We start from the raw sequence: 13,708 nt of genomic DNA on the forward strand, positions 1-13,708 counted from the left end.
AGAAATGAAAATCAAAACAACCATGATATACCACCTAACACCCACAAGGATAGTCCAGTTAAAAACAAACCAGAAAGCAACAAATGTTGGGGATGTGGTGAGATAGGAACTCTCATTCACTGCTGGTGTTCTTGCAGATACATACAGCCACTGTGGAAAGTGATTTTGTGATACCTAAAACAGATGGGAATCAAGTTACCTTATGACCCAGCAATTCCACTACTGGACATATACCCAGAAGAAATAAGAAACAGGCCACGACTAGACATCTGCAGTCTATTGTTCTTCAGTGCACAGTTCACGATCACAAAGAATTGGAAACAGCCTACATTTCCATCAATAGACGAATGGATTTTTTTTTAAAAAAACCAACCCAACTTTGGTATATACACGCAATGGATACTACACATCCCTAAAGAGGAGTGCTGAAAGGATGAGACACCTTGTGTCGTGGAAAGAGTTGGGTTACATTATGCTGAGTGAAGTTAGACAAGCACAAAAGGACAAGTACAGCATGAGTCCACTGAAGTAAGTTCAAGCAACAGAATGGGCATAGGGGAAATGTACATCTTGCTCAGGACCTGGGATGAGGACCATATACTCTGGCAAGAGCCAGACTAAATACAACGATGCAGACATCATCATCGAAACTAAAAAAAAAAAAATTAAAAAGGTGTAGATAGTAACTGTGCAGAAAGACATCTCCCCCCACCCACTCCTAATACGCTGTCCTAGCCCACAGAGGGATGGGGGAAGAAAAAGGATGGCAATGGGAGAACAGGGCACTAATCCACCCAAGGGGGGGGGGGGTATTCTTTATGCCTCCAAAGGACAGGGAGAGAGAGTGGACCTCATTGCAGTGTGTCAAGCCTTGAGGTCGATGTTCCTGCTCTGAGCAGTGTGTTCACAGAGAGGACAGCTGAGCTGCCTCTAACTTGAGACATGAGGCCCCTCCCTAGAGGAGAGCACTGAAGATACAGTGTGAGGAGTGCGGCCAGTGGGACCCACCCACGTGGGGGCAAACCAAGAGGGGAGTGCAACAGACCAGCAATGGGAGCAAGGATATGAAGTCCCTGAGGATTCTTGATTGTAGACTTCTGACTTGGGGTCAGCACTTAGCACCTCATCTGAACCGGTTGGGAGATATTCACAAGGTGGGGCACATGGAAGTCTAAAGGTGTAACAGGGTGGGGGGTAGGGCACCAGACCACTCTATCCTTGACTGCAGGAAGAACAATGGGGTCTTGTAGAAGGTATGCCCCTCGGACAGGAACACTGAAGACTAAAAGGGCATAAGTGCTGTTTGGTCCGTGGGTCCCGGGATCTGGATCCCTGAAAGGAAAAGGGGATGTACCGATGGATTACATCAGGCCCCGCTCACTATGTAATACAGGGCTACTCATCTGCTATGGGTTAGGCCAACAGTTAGACTCGGAACTATTTGTATGGTCTCTTTATTCCTATCCCTTTTTCTTTTGGTGTCTATCTACATAAGATAGGCAGGTTAAGCCATCCTAAGGAGATGGCAATGGGATTGACAGTTTGGGGGGGAGGGGCATGGGGGAGGAGGAAGTGTGGGGAGGGGAGCAACAAGCTAATAATGACAGGGACAGGGGAATAACAAGGGATCTAAAATTGACGGTGAGAGGGGTTAGCGTTGCTGGTTGTGTCTGATCAATTGAAATGTATCTGAGAGGAATTACTGAGAGGTTAACAAAGGATAAATATGATAGTGGGTCAAGAGGAAAGAAAAAAGAGAGGAAATAACAAGAAAGTAAAAATTATATATAAGTATACATATAGATATGTATAAATGTAAATATATAAAGAGGGTTATTTGTCTATATATGTAAATACAATAAGGAAGCAGATGGACTTTGGGCCTCTACTTAAATCTTTCCCTACTACAAAAATAGTTTGTTCTAATTATGTGGCACTGTAAGTTGCTCACTTACTTGACACAATTGCTGAAGACAAAATGGGTGCATAAGCAAATGTGAAGAAAGCTGATGTTGCCCGGCTATTAAAAGATATAGCACATGGCAGTGGTTCCCAACCTTCCTAATCCTGTGACCCTTTAATACAGTTCCTCATGCTGTGGTGACCACCCCCAACCATAAAATTATTATTGTTGCTACTTCATAACTGTAATTTTGCTACTGTTATGAATTGGGAGACCCCTGTGAAAAGGTCGTTCCACCCCTAAAGGGTTCCCAACATACAGGTTGAGACCACTGGTGTGCAGGGTCTTAAAGGCTTGAAGTTAACAAGCGGCCATCTATCAGGGAAGCAACAAAGGTCACATGGAAGAAGCATATCAGCCTGTGTGATCATAAGATGTCGACGGGAATAGGTATCAGAAGTTCAAAAACAAGCAATCAAATTGACGTGAAGGCGCATAGGCAAGGTGGAGACCTAAAACCCACCTGTCAAGTGATTGGACAGTCCTTCACAGAAGGGCCACATGAAAGGGATGATGTATCCAGGGTGTGGTATAGCACTGATGAAACACATAACTATCCTCTAGTTCTTTGAGACTTCTTTCCCTTACTATTATGATCTTGTGAGACCTTTGTACATTCATTTGTATAATGAAGATCATTTGATGTATGAAATCCAAGATAATTAAGCCCCTCATAAATAATAATGGGAGTAACGATTACCTGGGAGTAAGGAAAGATAGGGGGAAGAAGGGAAAAGGGAGCTGACAGCAACATGACTAATTGCCCCACTCAGGAGTACATAACAGATTGGTAGGTGAATGGATACACTGGACGGTTTAAGATATGGCCCAAATAGATAAATAAATAAGATAAAATAAAATAGTAACAAGGATTCTGGGGAGTGGGGCGGGGGTGGGGAGGGAGGGGCTAAAAGGGAGCTGATTACAAAAAGTGCAGGAAGAAAGAAAATGTTTTGAAAATGATGGTGGCAGCAATTGTACAACTATGCTTGATCTAAGTGAACTATGAATTGTTATAATATCTGTAAGAGCTCCCAATAATATTTAAAAATATAAAAGTAATAAAAATATGTGTTTTTCTGTTTTTTATTTTATTTGTTTCTTCTCTAATATTTATTACTTCCTTTTTCTGGTGACTATAATTTTTTATTCCTCTATTCTTAATTATTAGCTGTATTGGGTTAAAGTGTTGATTTTGCTTCATGATTGTCTTGATGTATATATCTATTTCTATAAACTATCTTCTGACTACTGCTATTGTTATGTGCCAAAGATATTATTAGTACACTGATTTTTCTTTCTCATTGTGTTTCCTTATTTAATACTTTTGTTTCTTCTTTAGTGTTTAAATGAAACCACGCCCAGTGGTGTCAAGTTGACTCCGCTGCACAGTAACCCTCTGTAGTGTTCCTGAGGCTGTGGGTCTTCACAGGAGCAAATGGTCTCATCACTTTCCCGTGGAGCAGCTCGTGGCTTTCAAGTGAAGATATTGCATGAACGGCCCGATTTGTACCCAGTGGTGCTAGTAATAAGCAAGCTGTTACTCAGTTCAAAAATATTCCATTTTCCCTTGATCTCTCCATTATTAGTTTCTAGTTTTATAGGACTGTTCATAGTAGCTCAGAAGATGCTTGTAGCATACCTGTTTTCTTTGATGCTGCTGGTTATGTTCATATGGTTAGTCATCTTTAGTTGTTCATTTATATTTAGGAATTATAAACTGAGTTGTGTATACCAAGTAGTTGAGATGTGTTTCTGATGTGGTGAATGTACATCTACTTCTGTTGTAGGACTTTCAGCTGAATGATATGGTGAACAGGAAACACTTTCTTTATGTGTGACTGACAACATTTATTTAGGGGCCAGAGACAGAAAGCTGACTTGTAGGTTAGGAGTTCCTGAGGGGCGGGAATGAGGACTCTCAGGTGTGCAAGCCCACACAAGTAGTACAGCTTCTCTGGGCAGCTCCAAAACGAACCGTTAAGTTTGACTTATGATGCTGGTGAAGAACAGTGAAAGTGTCGATTTTCAAAAGAACAAATAACTTTGTCTTGGAAGACGTGGAGCCAGAATGCTCATTAGAATCAAAGATGGCAAGACATTTTTCCTTCATACTTTAGATAAGATATCAAGAGAGATCAATTCCTGAAAAATATATATTTTCTTTGGTAAAGTAGGCGGGGGGTGAAAAGGGAGAAGGCTCTTAATGAGGTGAATTGATACTGTGACTGCAACAATGGGTTCAAACACAACAATTATGAGGATGGCATGGGACTGGCTGGATAGTGTTGAATTTGTTGTTGTTGCAGTCTGAGTTCTCTGCAGAAGCAAAACCAGTGACTCAGGTATGTGTGTGTATATATAGAAAGACATTTACATCAAGGGGTGGCTTACACAGTTGGAAAGGCGGTGAGTCTGCTCTGGTTCGAATCCATGAATCAGATGTAAGCTGATGCCTTCCAGCTCCGTTTGCTGTAGGGGCTGATAGCAGGAAGCAAAGAAACCACGTGCTGGAAGTTGCCAAATGGAATAAATGTGAAGTCAGCTAAGTAAATCCAAGGCTGGCAGTCTGCTGATGAGTCCTGGAATTGGCGAGTGATATAAACAGGTAAAAAACCCAGATGCAGGATCCATATCCAGTAGTAGAAGTGAGATAGTTTCCACAGAGTGTCAATTTATACTGAAAGTAGGCCACACCCTGAATGCGATCTCCCTCAATTTTATCAAGGATGTGACCAGATAAAGGAGGTTTATTCTCCCCTTAGCTTTTTGGGAGCTTCACAAAAGTTCTCATCATGGAGTTGACTGCACTATGTTAGATAACATGGAGTTCCCTTTTGAACCATGATTCCCTCTGGAGATTCTGTTTCCCCATAGCTCTTTTTCTTCTGACAGACCCAGCTATAGCCAAAGTTCCACAGGCATGGGCTTCCTACTGGTAGCAGTTGCAGGCCTAGATTCTTGCCTCTAGAATGATCAGATGCTTCACTTGAGAGACAGTGGATGGCATACGATATGAAAATAATAATAATTTATAATTTATCAAGGGTTCATGAGCATGGGAAGGTGGGGAGGGCAGGGAAAAAGAGGAGCCTATACCAAGGACTCAAGTAGAAAGAAAATGCTTTGAAATGATCATGAAAATATACAGTATGTACAAATGTGCTTGATACAATTGATGTTTGGATTTTTTTAAATCATTTATTGGGGGCTCTTACAACTCTTGTTGCAATCCATACATCAATTGTATCTGATATATTAGTACATATATTCCATCATTCATTTCTAGACATTTACTTTCCATTGAGCCCTTGGGATCAGGGTCTCTTTTTTTCCCTAACCCCCCACCCCCAACCCTCGTGGCCCCTTGTTAGATTGTACACTGTTAATTATTTTCAAATCTCACACCAACCACTGTCTCCCTTCCCCTCTGGTTTCTATTGTTCTTCCACCTGGATGGGGATGTGTGGTTATGTACCATTCATTGCGATAGGTGGCCTCCTCCCTCCCCACCACCCCCACCTCTGCTTCCCCCTACCCTTTTGGTATCTCTGTTCGCATTCCTGTTTCTGGGTTCCATGTGTTGTGAGTTTTATCTCTTGCCTATACCAATGTACATGCTCCCATCTAGTCTAAATTGGGAAGTATAGGCATTGGGGTCATGATAGCGGGGGATGAGGAGGCTTCAAGGGATCAGAGGTATATTGCGCGACCCATTAGTGCTCTACTGCACCCTGTTTGACTCATCTCCTCCCTACAATCCCTCTGTGGGGGGATGTTCCATTGTCCATAGATGGGCTTTGGGTCTCTGCTCCAACCCCCCTCCATTCTCACCAACGCGTTTTTGTTTGTTTGTTTATTGTTTGTTGTGAATCTTCTAATGCCTGTTGCCCAGTCTTAATGACACCTCACGATCTCACTGGCTGGTGTGGTTCTTCCATGTGGGCTTGTTGCTTCACTGTTGGAAGACCCAAGACATTATATCTTTTAATAGCCGGACACCATCCTCTATCTTCACCACATCTACTTATGCACCTTTTTGTCTTCAGAAATTGTGTGTGTGTGTGTGTGTGTGTGTGTGTGTGTGTGTGTAGGTGGGGGGTTGAACATCACAGAATGCTAATTTTTTAGAACCAAGCGTTCTTGTATTGACGGAAGGTATGAGCCGAGGCCCAAAGACCATCTGAAGCTTCAGTGTATTACCTTATAAATATATGCACATAGGCAGATACACTATTGTTATGGATTAATGTATTTGCATAAGTGCGCACCTCTGTTAATCTCCCTATCTATGCCTTTGCTTCCTAGAGCTTCTCTGTTTCCGTTGCCTCCTCCTGCCCTGCCATCCCTTTCCCCCTTCTTCTTCCACCTCTTAGTGCTTCCTCTCCACTAGCTTGGTGTTGCTCTTACAGGATCTGTACCTTCTTCTAGATGCTGGTTCAGCTTCTCTAGTGGTTTCCCTGTCCATGATGCCGTCCTCTTACCACACCCTTCTCCCCACCTCCTTCCCCTTCTACCTTCTGGGGCCATTGGCCCCATTGTCTTCTCCCCAAGCTTCCCTCCCATGTCCAACCCACATAAATAGGCAAACCATCAACATCCTAGTCTGGCACATACACACAATGGAGTACTCTGCAGCACTAAAAAGCACAGATGATTACATGAAACACATCATTTCATGGGAAGAGTTGGAAGGAATTATGTTGTGATGTATGGATTGTTATAAGTGCTGTAAGGACCCCCAATAAAATAATTTATAAAAAATAAAAATAAATAAAAGAGTGGCTTAAAAGTTGTGCTTATGCCAGGGTACAATCAAAATTATTACTGTTGTCTGCTTCATAGAGTAATCTGAGGATGACTTAATGTGGTCCCATTGCCATCACATAGCTAAAACTGTCCTCTAGTTTTAGAATAAGCTTTTTTGTCATAAAACCATAAGCAGACAGAGAAGAATGCCAGCAGGCAGAGGTGAACGGAATATCTTCCAATGTTTCTTGAACATTCTTTATCATTCTCATTGGTGAGTGATTCTTGACCGATATCCAAACTGCTAGGCCTGGGGGCCAACAGGAAGCAAAACAGCAATATAACTTTCTAAATTCTCCCCCTTGGTCTTACTTATATGTGGTGTTTATTTCATTGTGATTCCTTTTTGTATAATGCTCTGTGGATGAAATGAGGACTTGATGAATCATCGCATAATCAAGTAACGATGAAACAGTGGGGTGCAGGCTCTGGGTGCTCTCAATCAAGCGGGACAGGTTTCACTCTGTTTGGTTTTGAGAGGAAAGGTGACCTGCAGGGGAAAAAATATTCTGGCTGCATTTTTGACATACATGAGGAAATAAAGAACTTCCATCATAAATATCTCAGCATTTTTATTAGTAACTTTAAAAACGTTTATAGACAATTAACCAGAGAAGAGATACACCCTTTATGCTTTTCCTTTATGTGTTTCCAGACATTGGATGAACGAAGTGAATCATTTCTATGGAGGTCTGGGTTCCATCTCTGGCCGAGACTCCAAAGCACTATTGTGGGAGGACTTGGTTATTATACTTCTTATGAGTCTCAGAAAAGTAACTCAAGGGCCAAAGTCCACTGATTCCCTAACCACCTATGAGGATGCCAACATACACACACCTACGTAAAATTTTTGTATTTTAAAATTATTTCAGTATTTGTTACTTTTGAAAAAAGTAAGTTCTATCACACTACAGCAGCATCTGTCTGTCACTTGGTTTGCTCTGCTGGAAACTATGCCAACTAGTATTTCATATATCAGTAGTGTCACACGGGGTAGACAGGTTTCAGTAGAGCTTTCAGATTAAGGCAAACCAGGAAGAAAGACTTGACCATCTAATCCCCAAATTGAGACAGTGGAAACAAGGATCACAACAGAGCCTTCTCTAACTTGCTTGCGTTGGACATAATGTTTTACTAGAAAAGGGCATTTACTAGAAGAGGGCATCACACCGAGGGACGTGGGAAATCAGTGGCAGCATGGGAAACCCTCCAGGAGACAGATCTACACCCGAGGCGCATCAGTAGACTCAGTGCTAATGATGGAGATGAAGCTGTGGGCTGGGCCGTATTTGATTCTGTTACATAGGATGTTGCCACTTCTTTGACAGCAACTAAGCACAAAAGTCCACTTCTACTTGCTGTGGGGTTAATTCTGACTCACAGTGACCCTGTAAAGCCGAGTCGAAATGCTCCACAGGGTTTCCAAGAGTATAACCTTTATGGAAACTGATGATCTTACCTCCTGAGGAGCAGCTGGTAGATTTGAACTGAGAACCTTTCAGCTTATCACTTAACTGACTGGGCCACCAGTGTTTTTTCTGTGTGTTTTAAGCATTGCACAGGCATAGTCCGTAGACCAGGTGCTCTGCCTGTGTTGGTTCTTATCCTCTCATATGACTTCCTTAAAGATTCTAGTTATTTTGCAGTTTTATCATACACCCATATCCATTAGATAATCTGGTTTTATTGTTTCCACATAACAGCAAATCTAACTTTATTGTTATCCCCTCTTTATAGTTGACCTTGTCTATATCTGCTTGAGCCTTTTATGGTTGTCTTTAGTAGATTGGCCAAAGTTGCATACAGCTTCCAAAAAAATACAACATCTTTTTCTTTCCATTTCTGTTGTTCCAAAATAGAATTTTATGCTTGTTTTTAGCACTGATTTTAAGAGATAGCTAGCATTTCCCGTTCCTTAGGACCACTGGCCAGTGTTGGATTCAAGGCATAGGAAACATGGCAATTAGTTCCTTATCCTGAGTAATTGTTGCTAATGGTCGCCAGACTACGGTATTTCCTTATAAATATAGTACTCCATATACATTCTATGCTTGACCTTATTTATAAATATTTCTGGCGGTTCCCAGACCCTGCTGAGTTTTTTTATCTTATTCCCTTCACCTTGTTTTCTTAATGTCTGGAATATGTTAACATAGTCATATGCACACTTGAATATTAAATGAAACTATTTCTGACTGACTTTGAGGAGACATTTCTCTTTGTGCTGTTTCTGCCAGAAATACCCTGCCTGATTTTTCGGTGTGTTTTTGCTTTGTGTGTTTTTAGCTTTGTGCTAGTTACTTGTAACACAGGTTTTCCCAATCTCCACTTGAAATTTATAATCTTGATTCCGGAAAGCGAGCACTACCAGCCCCACCCCCATGCTGCATCCCTTCTCTTTCTCTCCACAAGATTTCCACTGAAATAATTTGTAAAATCACTTATTTCTCTAATGGGTGACATTTACCCCAAATATTTTAATTCTTCTTCATTGAATAACAGAAAACGATGGTCAAAGTTTGGTAAAATGGAATAGAAAATTATTTAATAAGAGGGTGGCTTTCTTAAAATATTGGTGTTCTTATTCCTCCTTAAAAGCTGGGAAACTTTGATTGCCATTGGAACATACTGCTGATATTAGTTAGGATAGGAAGAACTATACCATTTCTTTGAAAGAATGCTTGTATATATGTCCTATATAAATAAACAGTTCATTCAAGTGCTAGAGTATTTTGTTTATACAAATTCAAAGCCTATCTTATTTAACTTCTCATAGCTACCTTTTAAATATACGCATGTTTAAATAACTGATTAAATCTAAAAATTGGCTGTGAATATTTTCTGCATAAGCCCTTTAAGATGAGAACTCCTTACAAGTACATAATTGGAAAGAGTACACTTAAGGTACTGCTAATGGTCAATGTGTTTTAGAATGATTTGAGTTAAGTTCGTAGCCAAAAGAGTCTTCTTATACAATGCATAGAGTTACATCCAAAGCACATGATTGCTGTGTGCTGTTTTTCATCACAGTGACCAAGATACACTTCTCATTTTTTTACAGTAAAACTATTGACATTTTCTCTAATTACAGAAGGTACGCATCATTTATTATTTTTTTAAAGCAGTGTGGGGACATTTGACAATTGCAAAATTCCTAGCGACAGGGGTATATAGTTAATTAATTGTATACAACAAGTATTTATTGATTTCTCCCCACCTCCTTCTCTCCCAAATATAAAATCAGAAAGACAAGCTTTGTCAGTCTTATATTATTCTGGGAGTTTCTGTAGCACTGGAATGGAACCCGTCAGCAGTAAATCTGGTAACAGGTTACGAATAGTGCATTATTTAGTTATTTCTATACTGTGCTGACTGAAAATATTGCATAGATAATTAAAATTATCCTTGAACTCAAGATACTTACAGTTTAGTAGAGGAACATATATTTCCTGCCCTATAACATTAGTTCTAAAGGAATAGTTTTGCACATCTGCAATTACTTGTAACTGGACACAGGATATAAAGGATAATATAGGTTTTTAAATTTGTGCTTTGAAGTTAAGATAGTGAATGCCTTTGGCAGTCAGCCAAGAGTTCTTTATTTTTTTTAAAGGAAATCTTGAAAAAAACACGAATATAATTAAAATTCATAATTGTGGGAGAGGGCTGAGATTGCCAACTGGAGTGCACTCATTAAAAGTAACAGAAGAGTGATGGGCAAGGGAGTGTTCTTGTGATCAACGTCTCAGGATTTATGTCATTTTGCTCATCACACTGAAGGCATGCCCTGAGTTTGCTAGCCACATGAAATTTTCTGTCCTGGTAAATTTTGGTCTAATTTCCTATTTCCCTCATTTCTTAATTCTTCCTATTTCCTTCATCCTAACCTTTTTCATTATCATAATTTAGATGTGGTAAAGAAAGGAACTCAATAAATAAACATAAAGTACTAGGATGAAGGACTTAGAAAGGGGAGATAAACTAGATATGTAGCTGGTTACTTTGGAGACTCCAGATTTCTAGCTTTTTAAATGTTCAAAAATGTTTTATTAAAAATAGTTTTGAATGTTTTATTTTTCCAGTGTTTCCATTATTAAATTTTCACACTCACTGCTATAAAATTGATTAAAAAACAGCTATTATGACAATTATACTCTAAATTTTAATGTTTTATTAAAACTCTATTTAAAAAATTCATTGGTGTGAAAGCTAAAGTAAAGCCTGTGATTCCTCTGGGAAAAAGGCAGAATATCAATATTCATAGACCGATATCCTCTAGTCCACAAAGTTTATTAAAAAATAAGCATTTCATTGAATTGTCACTATTCTGCAAGGAAGCACAACAGCTCCTACTCAGAAGAAATAATGTCTCCTTTCTGGTAAGTCTAATAAACTATTAACTAAGGAATTATTATTTCTTTCATTGTGATGATGATTTACTGGTTTACTGAGCACATAGAATTTGTTTTTTAATTTTTAATCATTTTATTGGGAACTCTTACAGGTATCATAACAACACATAGTTCAATCCCATCAAGCAGTATTGTACAATTGCTACCACAATCACCTTCAATACATTTGCTTTGTTCTTGAACTCCCTGATATTGGCTCTCCTTTATACCCCTCCTCCATCCCATCCCCTGGGAACCCTTTTTATTATTCCCACCACCTCCGCCCCATATAATAGGGGTTTTTTGATTGCCATATCTTACATGATCTGATAATATCCATTCTCATACAATCCTGTTGTTTGATCCCATTGAGTGGGGTTATAGAGTCATCAATGCTATCAGCTCCCTAGTCCCCACTTCCCCACCCCTGTCTTCCTAGAACCCCAGGAAACCATTACTCCTGTTACTGTTTCTGAAGAGTTATCTATTTTGGCTTTAATGTACTGAGAGATGTTAAATATATGATCAAAGGCCACTCCCCTTAGCCTAGGGCATTTACGCCTGCCCTCCAACCAGCTGGGAGAGCTCTACCCTCTGCAGAATAACCAGAGGTTGGGGAAAGCCTACCCACCTTCCTACAGGGAAATCCAGTTTGACCTTCTTCTGGGGGAAATCCCACCCACCTTCTTCTTGCCTTCTGTGGCACTCCCATTGCAGTAGGGACCCCCACATACCCTTTGTGGAACCCCAAGCTGCCATGAGCCACACCATCATGGCTTCCTGTGATATCATCCAGTGAAACACCATCCTCGCATGTCCACAACCACCCAACTAGTGTCCCCTGAAAGGACCATTCAACTTTCCCACCAAATAAAAGAATACTAGTTGACTAGGAAAAGGGTGAGGCCTCATGAGAATAAAGCAGTAGGTCAATTCCAATTAGCTGCAGGCAGTTCGAAGAAGCATTCCTATGACTCCTCCAGAAAGAGCCCAGTCCTCTCTGACTCTCTGGAAAACGGCACCTGGTTCCTCTAAAACAATGCAACGCAAGCAGCCCCAATCACCTCAACAACAATAACAAAAACAGGAGAAACAAACATCAATGTCAGAAGATGTCCTGAACCTAACAATTTTCATAGAAGAAGCAGACATTGATCTGCCACAGAAACATTTTCAGATTGCTGATTCAAGTCATACAGGGTATGAGAGAAGCAATACAGATAGAGATGAAATGATAGAGGAGAAAAAAACTTACACCAAAGGAAAATACAAGAGTTTTGGAATACAATAATAACAATCAATGGCAGACTCACAGATTTTACCAACCGACTGGAGGAGGCAGAGAACCACACCAGTGACCTAAAGGATAGCCAAGCATACTTTAATAAACGTGAACAAAAAATCTAATAAGATCATCAGAGAAACAAGAAAACCTAAGAGCTATGTCTGATGTTATGAAGAGGAACAATAATTGGATTAGCGGAAGAAGACACACAAAAAATCATCTGCAAAAATAGTGAGAGAAATCATGGAGGAAAACTTCCCCAGTTTAATGAATGAAAACCAGGCAACCATTCAGGAAGCTGAAAGACAACCACCTACACTGAATCCAAAGAAGAAGTCACCAAAGCACATAATAGCTAAACTATCCAACTTTGAGGAAAAAAAGAAAATCATGAAAGCATCAAGAATCAAGAACTACAGACTAATATCCTAATGAACATCCATGAAAAATCCTAAACGAAATACTGGGCAATAGAATACAAAAGAATATAAAACAAATAATTCACCATGACCAAGTAGGATTCATATGAGGGATGCAGGGATGGTTCAACATACAAAAGACCATTAGTACTATTTGCCACATTGACATGAAAAACTATAAGAACCACATGATAATATTGATAGATATGGAAAAACCATTCGACAACATCCAACACCAATTCCTAAGACAGTCAAGAAGATCAGAATGGAAGGAAAATACCTCAATATAATGCAAACCAACAGCCAATCTGGTAGTCAGTGGTGAAAAGATGAAAACAATCCCACTGAAAAAGGGGACCAGACAAGGATGTTCTTGACCCCACTCTTATTTTACATCATACTGGAGGTCTTAGCTAACAGCATAGCAAAGAAATCAGATTGAAGGTATTCACCTGGGGAAGGAAGAGGTGAAACTATCGTTATTCACAGATGATATAATTTTATATATGGAATATCCCAAAAGTTCCACAAGGGAAGTACTGGAAGGAATAGAGGAATATGGCAACGTGACAGGATACAAGATCAGCAAACAGAAGTCTATAGGACTGCTGTACACATCAGATAAGACCACAGAAGAAGAGATTTTAAAAAGGTGATACTCTTTACAATAGCCAAGTACAAATGAAATATCTAGGGATATTCCTGACTCAAAAAGCAAAATATTTGTATGAGGAAGACTACAGAACACTATTACCAGAAACCAAGAGTAACCTCAACAAATGGGAGAATATCCCATGCTCATGGATTGGGAGACTCAAGATAGTAAAGATGTCAGTTCTAC

At 39.9% G+C, this 13,708-nt stretch overlaps 1 non-coding gene across 1 annotated transcript; it reads right to left on the bottom strand.

Moving 5' to 3' along the window:
- Positions 1 to 9,991: 9,991 nt before the first annotated feature.
- On the bottom strand, positions 9,992 to 10,117 carry LOC142441604 (small nucleolar RNA SNORA54). The gene has a single exon (XR_012782970.1). It is a non-coding gene; the product is annotated as a small nucleolar RNA SNORA54 (small nucleolar RNA).
- Between the last annotated feature and the right edge of the window lie 3,591 nt (positions 10,118 to 13,708).

The sequence above is a fragment of the Tenrec ecaudatus genome, chromosome 2, assembly GCF_050624435.1.
Source record: "Tenrec ecaudatus isolate mTenEca1 chromosome 2, mTenEca1.hap1, whole genome shotgun sequence".
Lineage (NCBI taxonomy): Eukaryota > Metazoa > Chordata > Mammalia > Afrosoricida > Tenrecidae > Tenrec > Tenrec ecaudatus.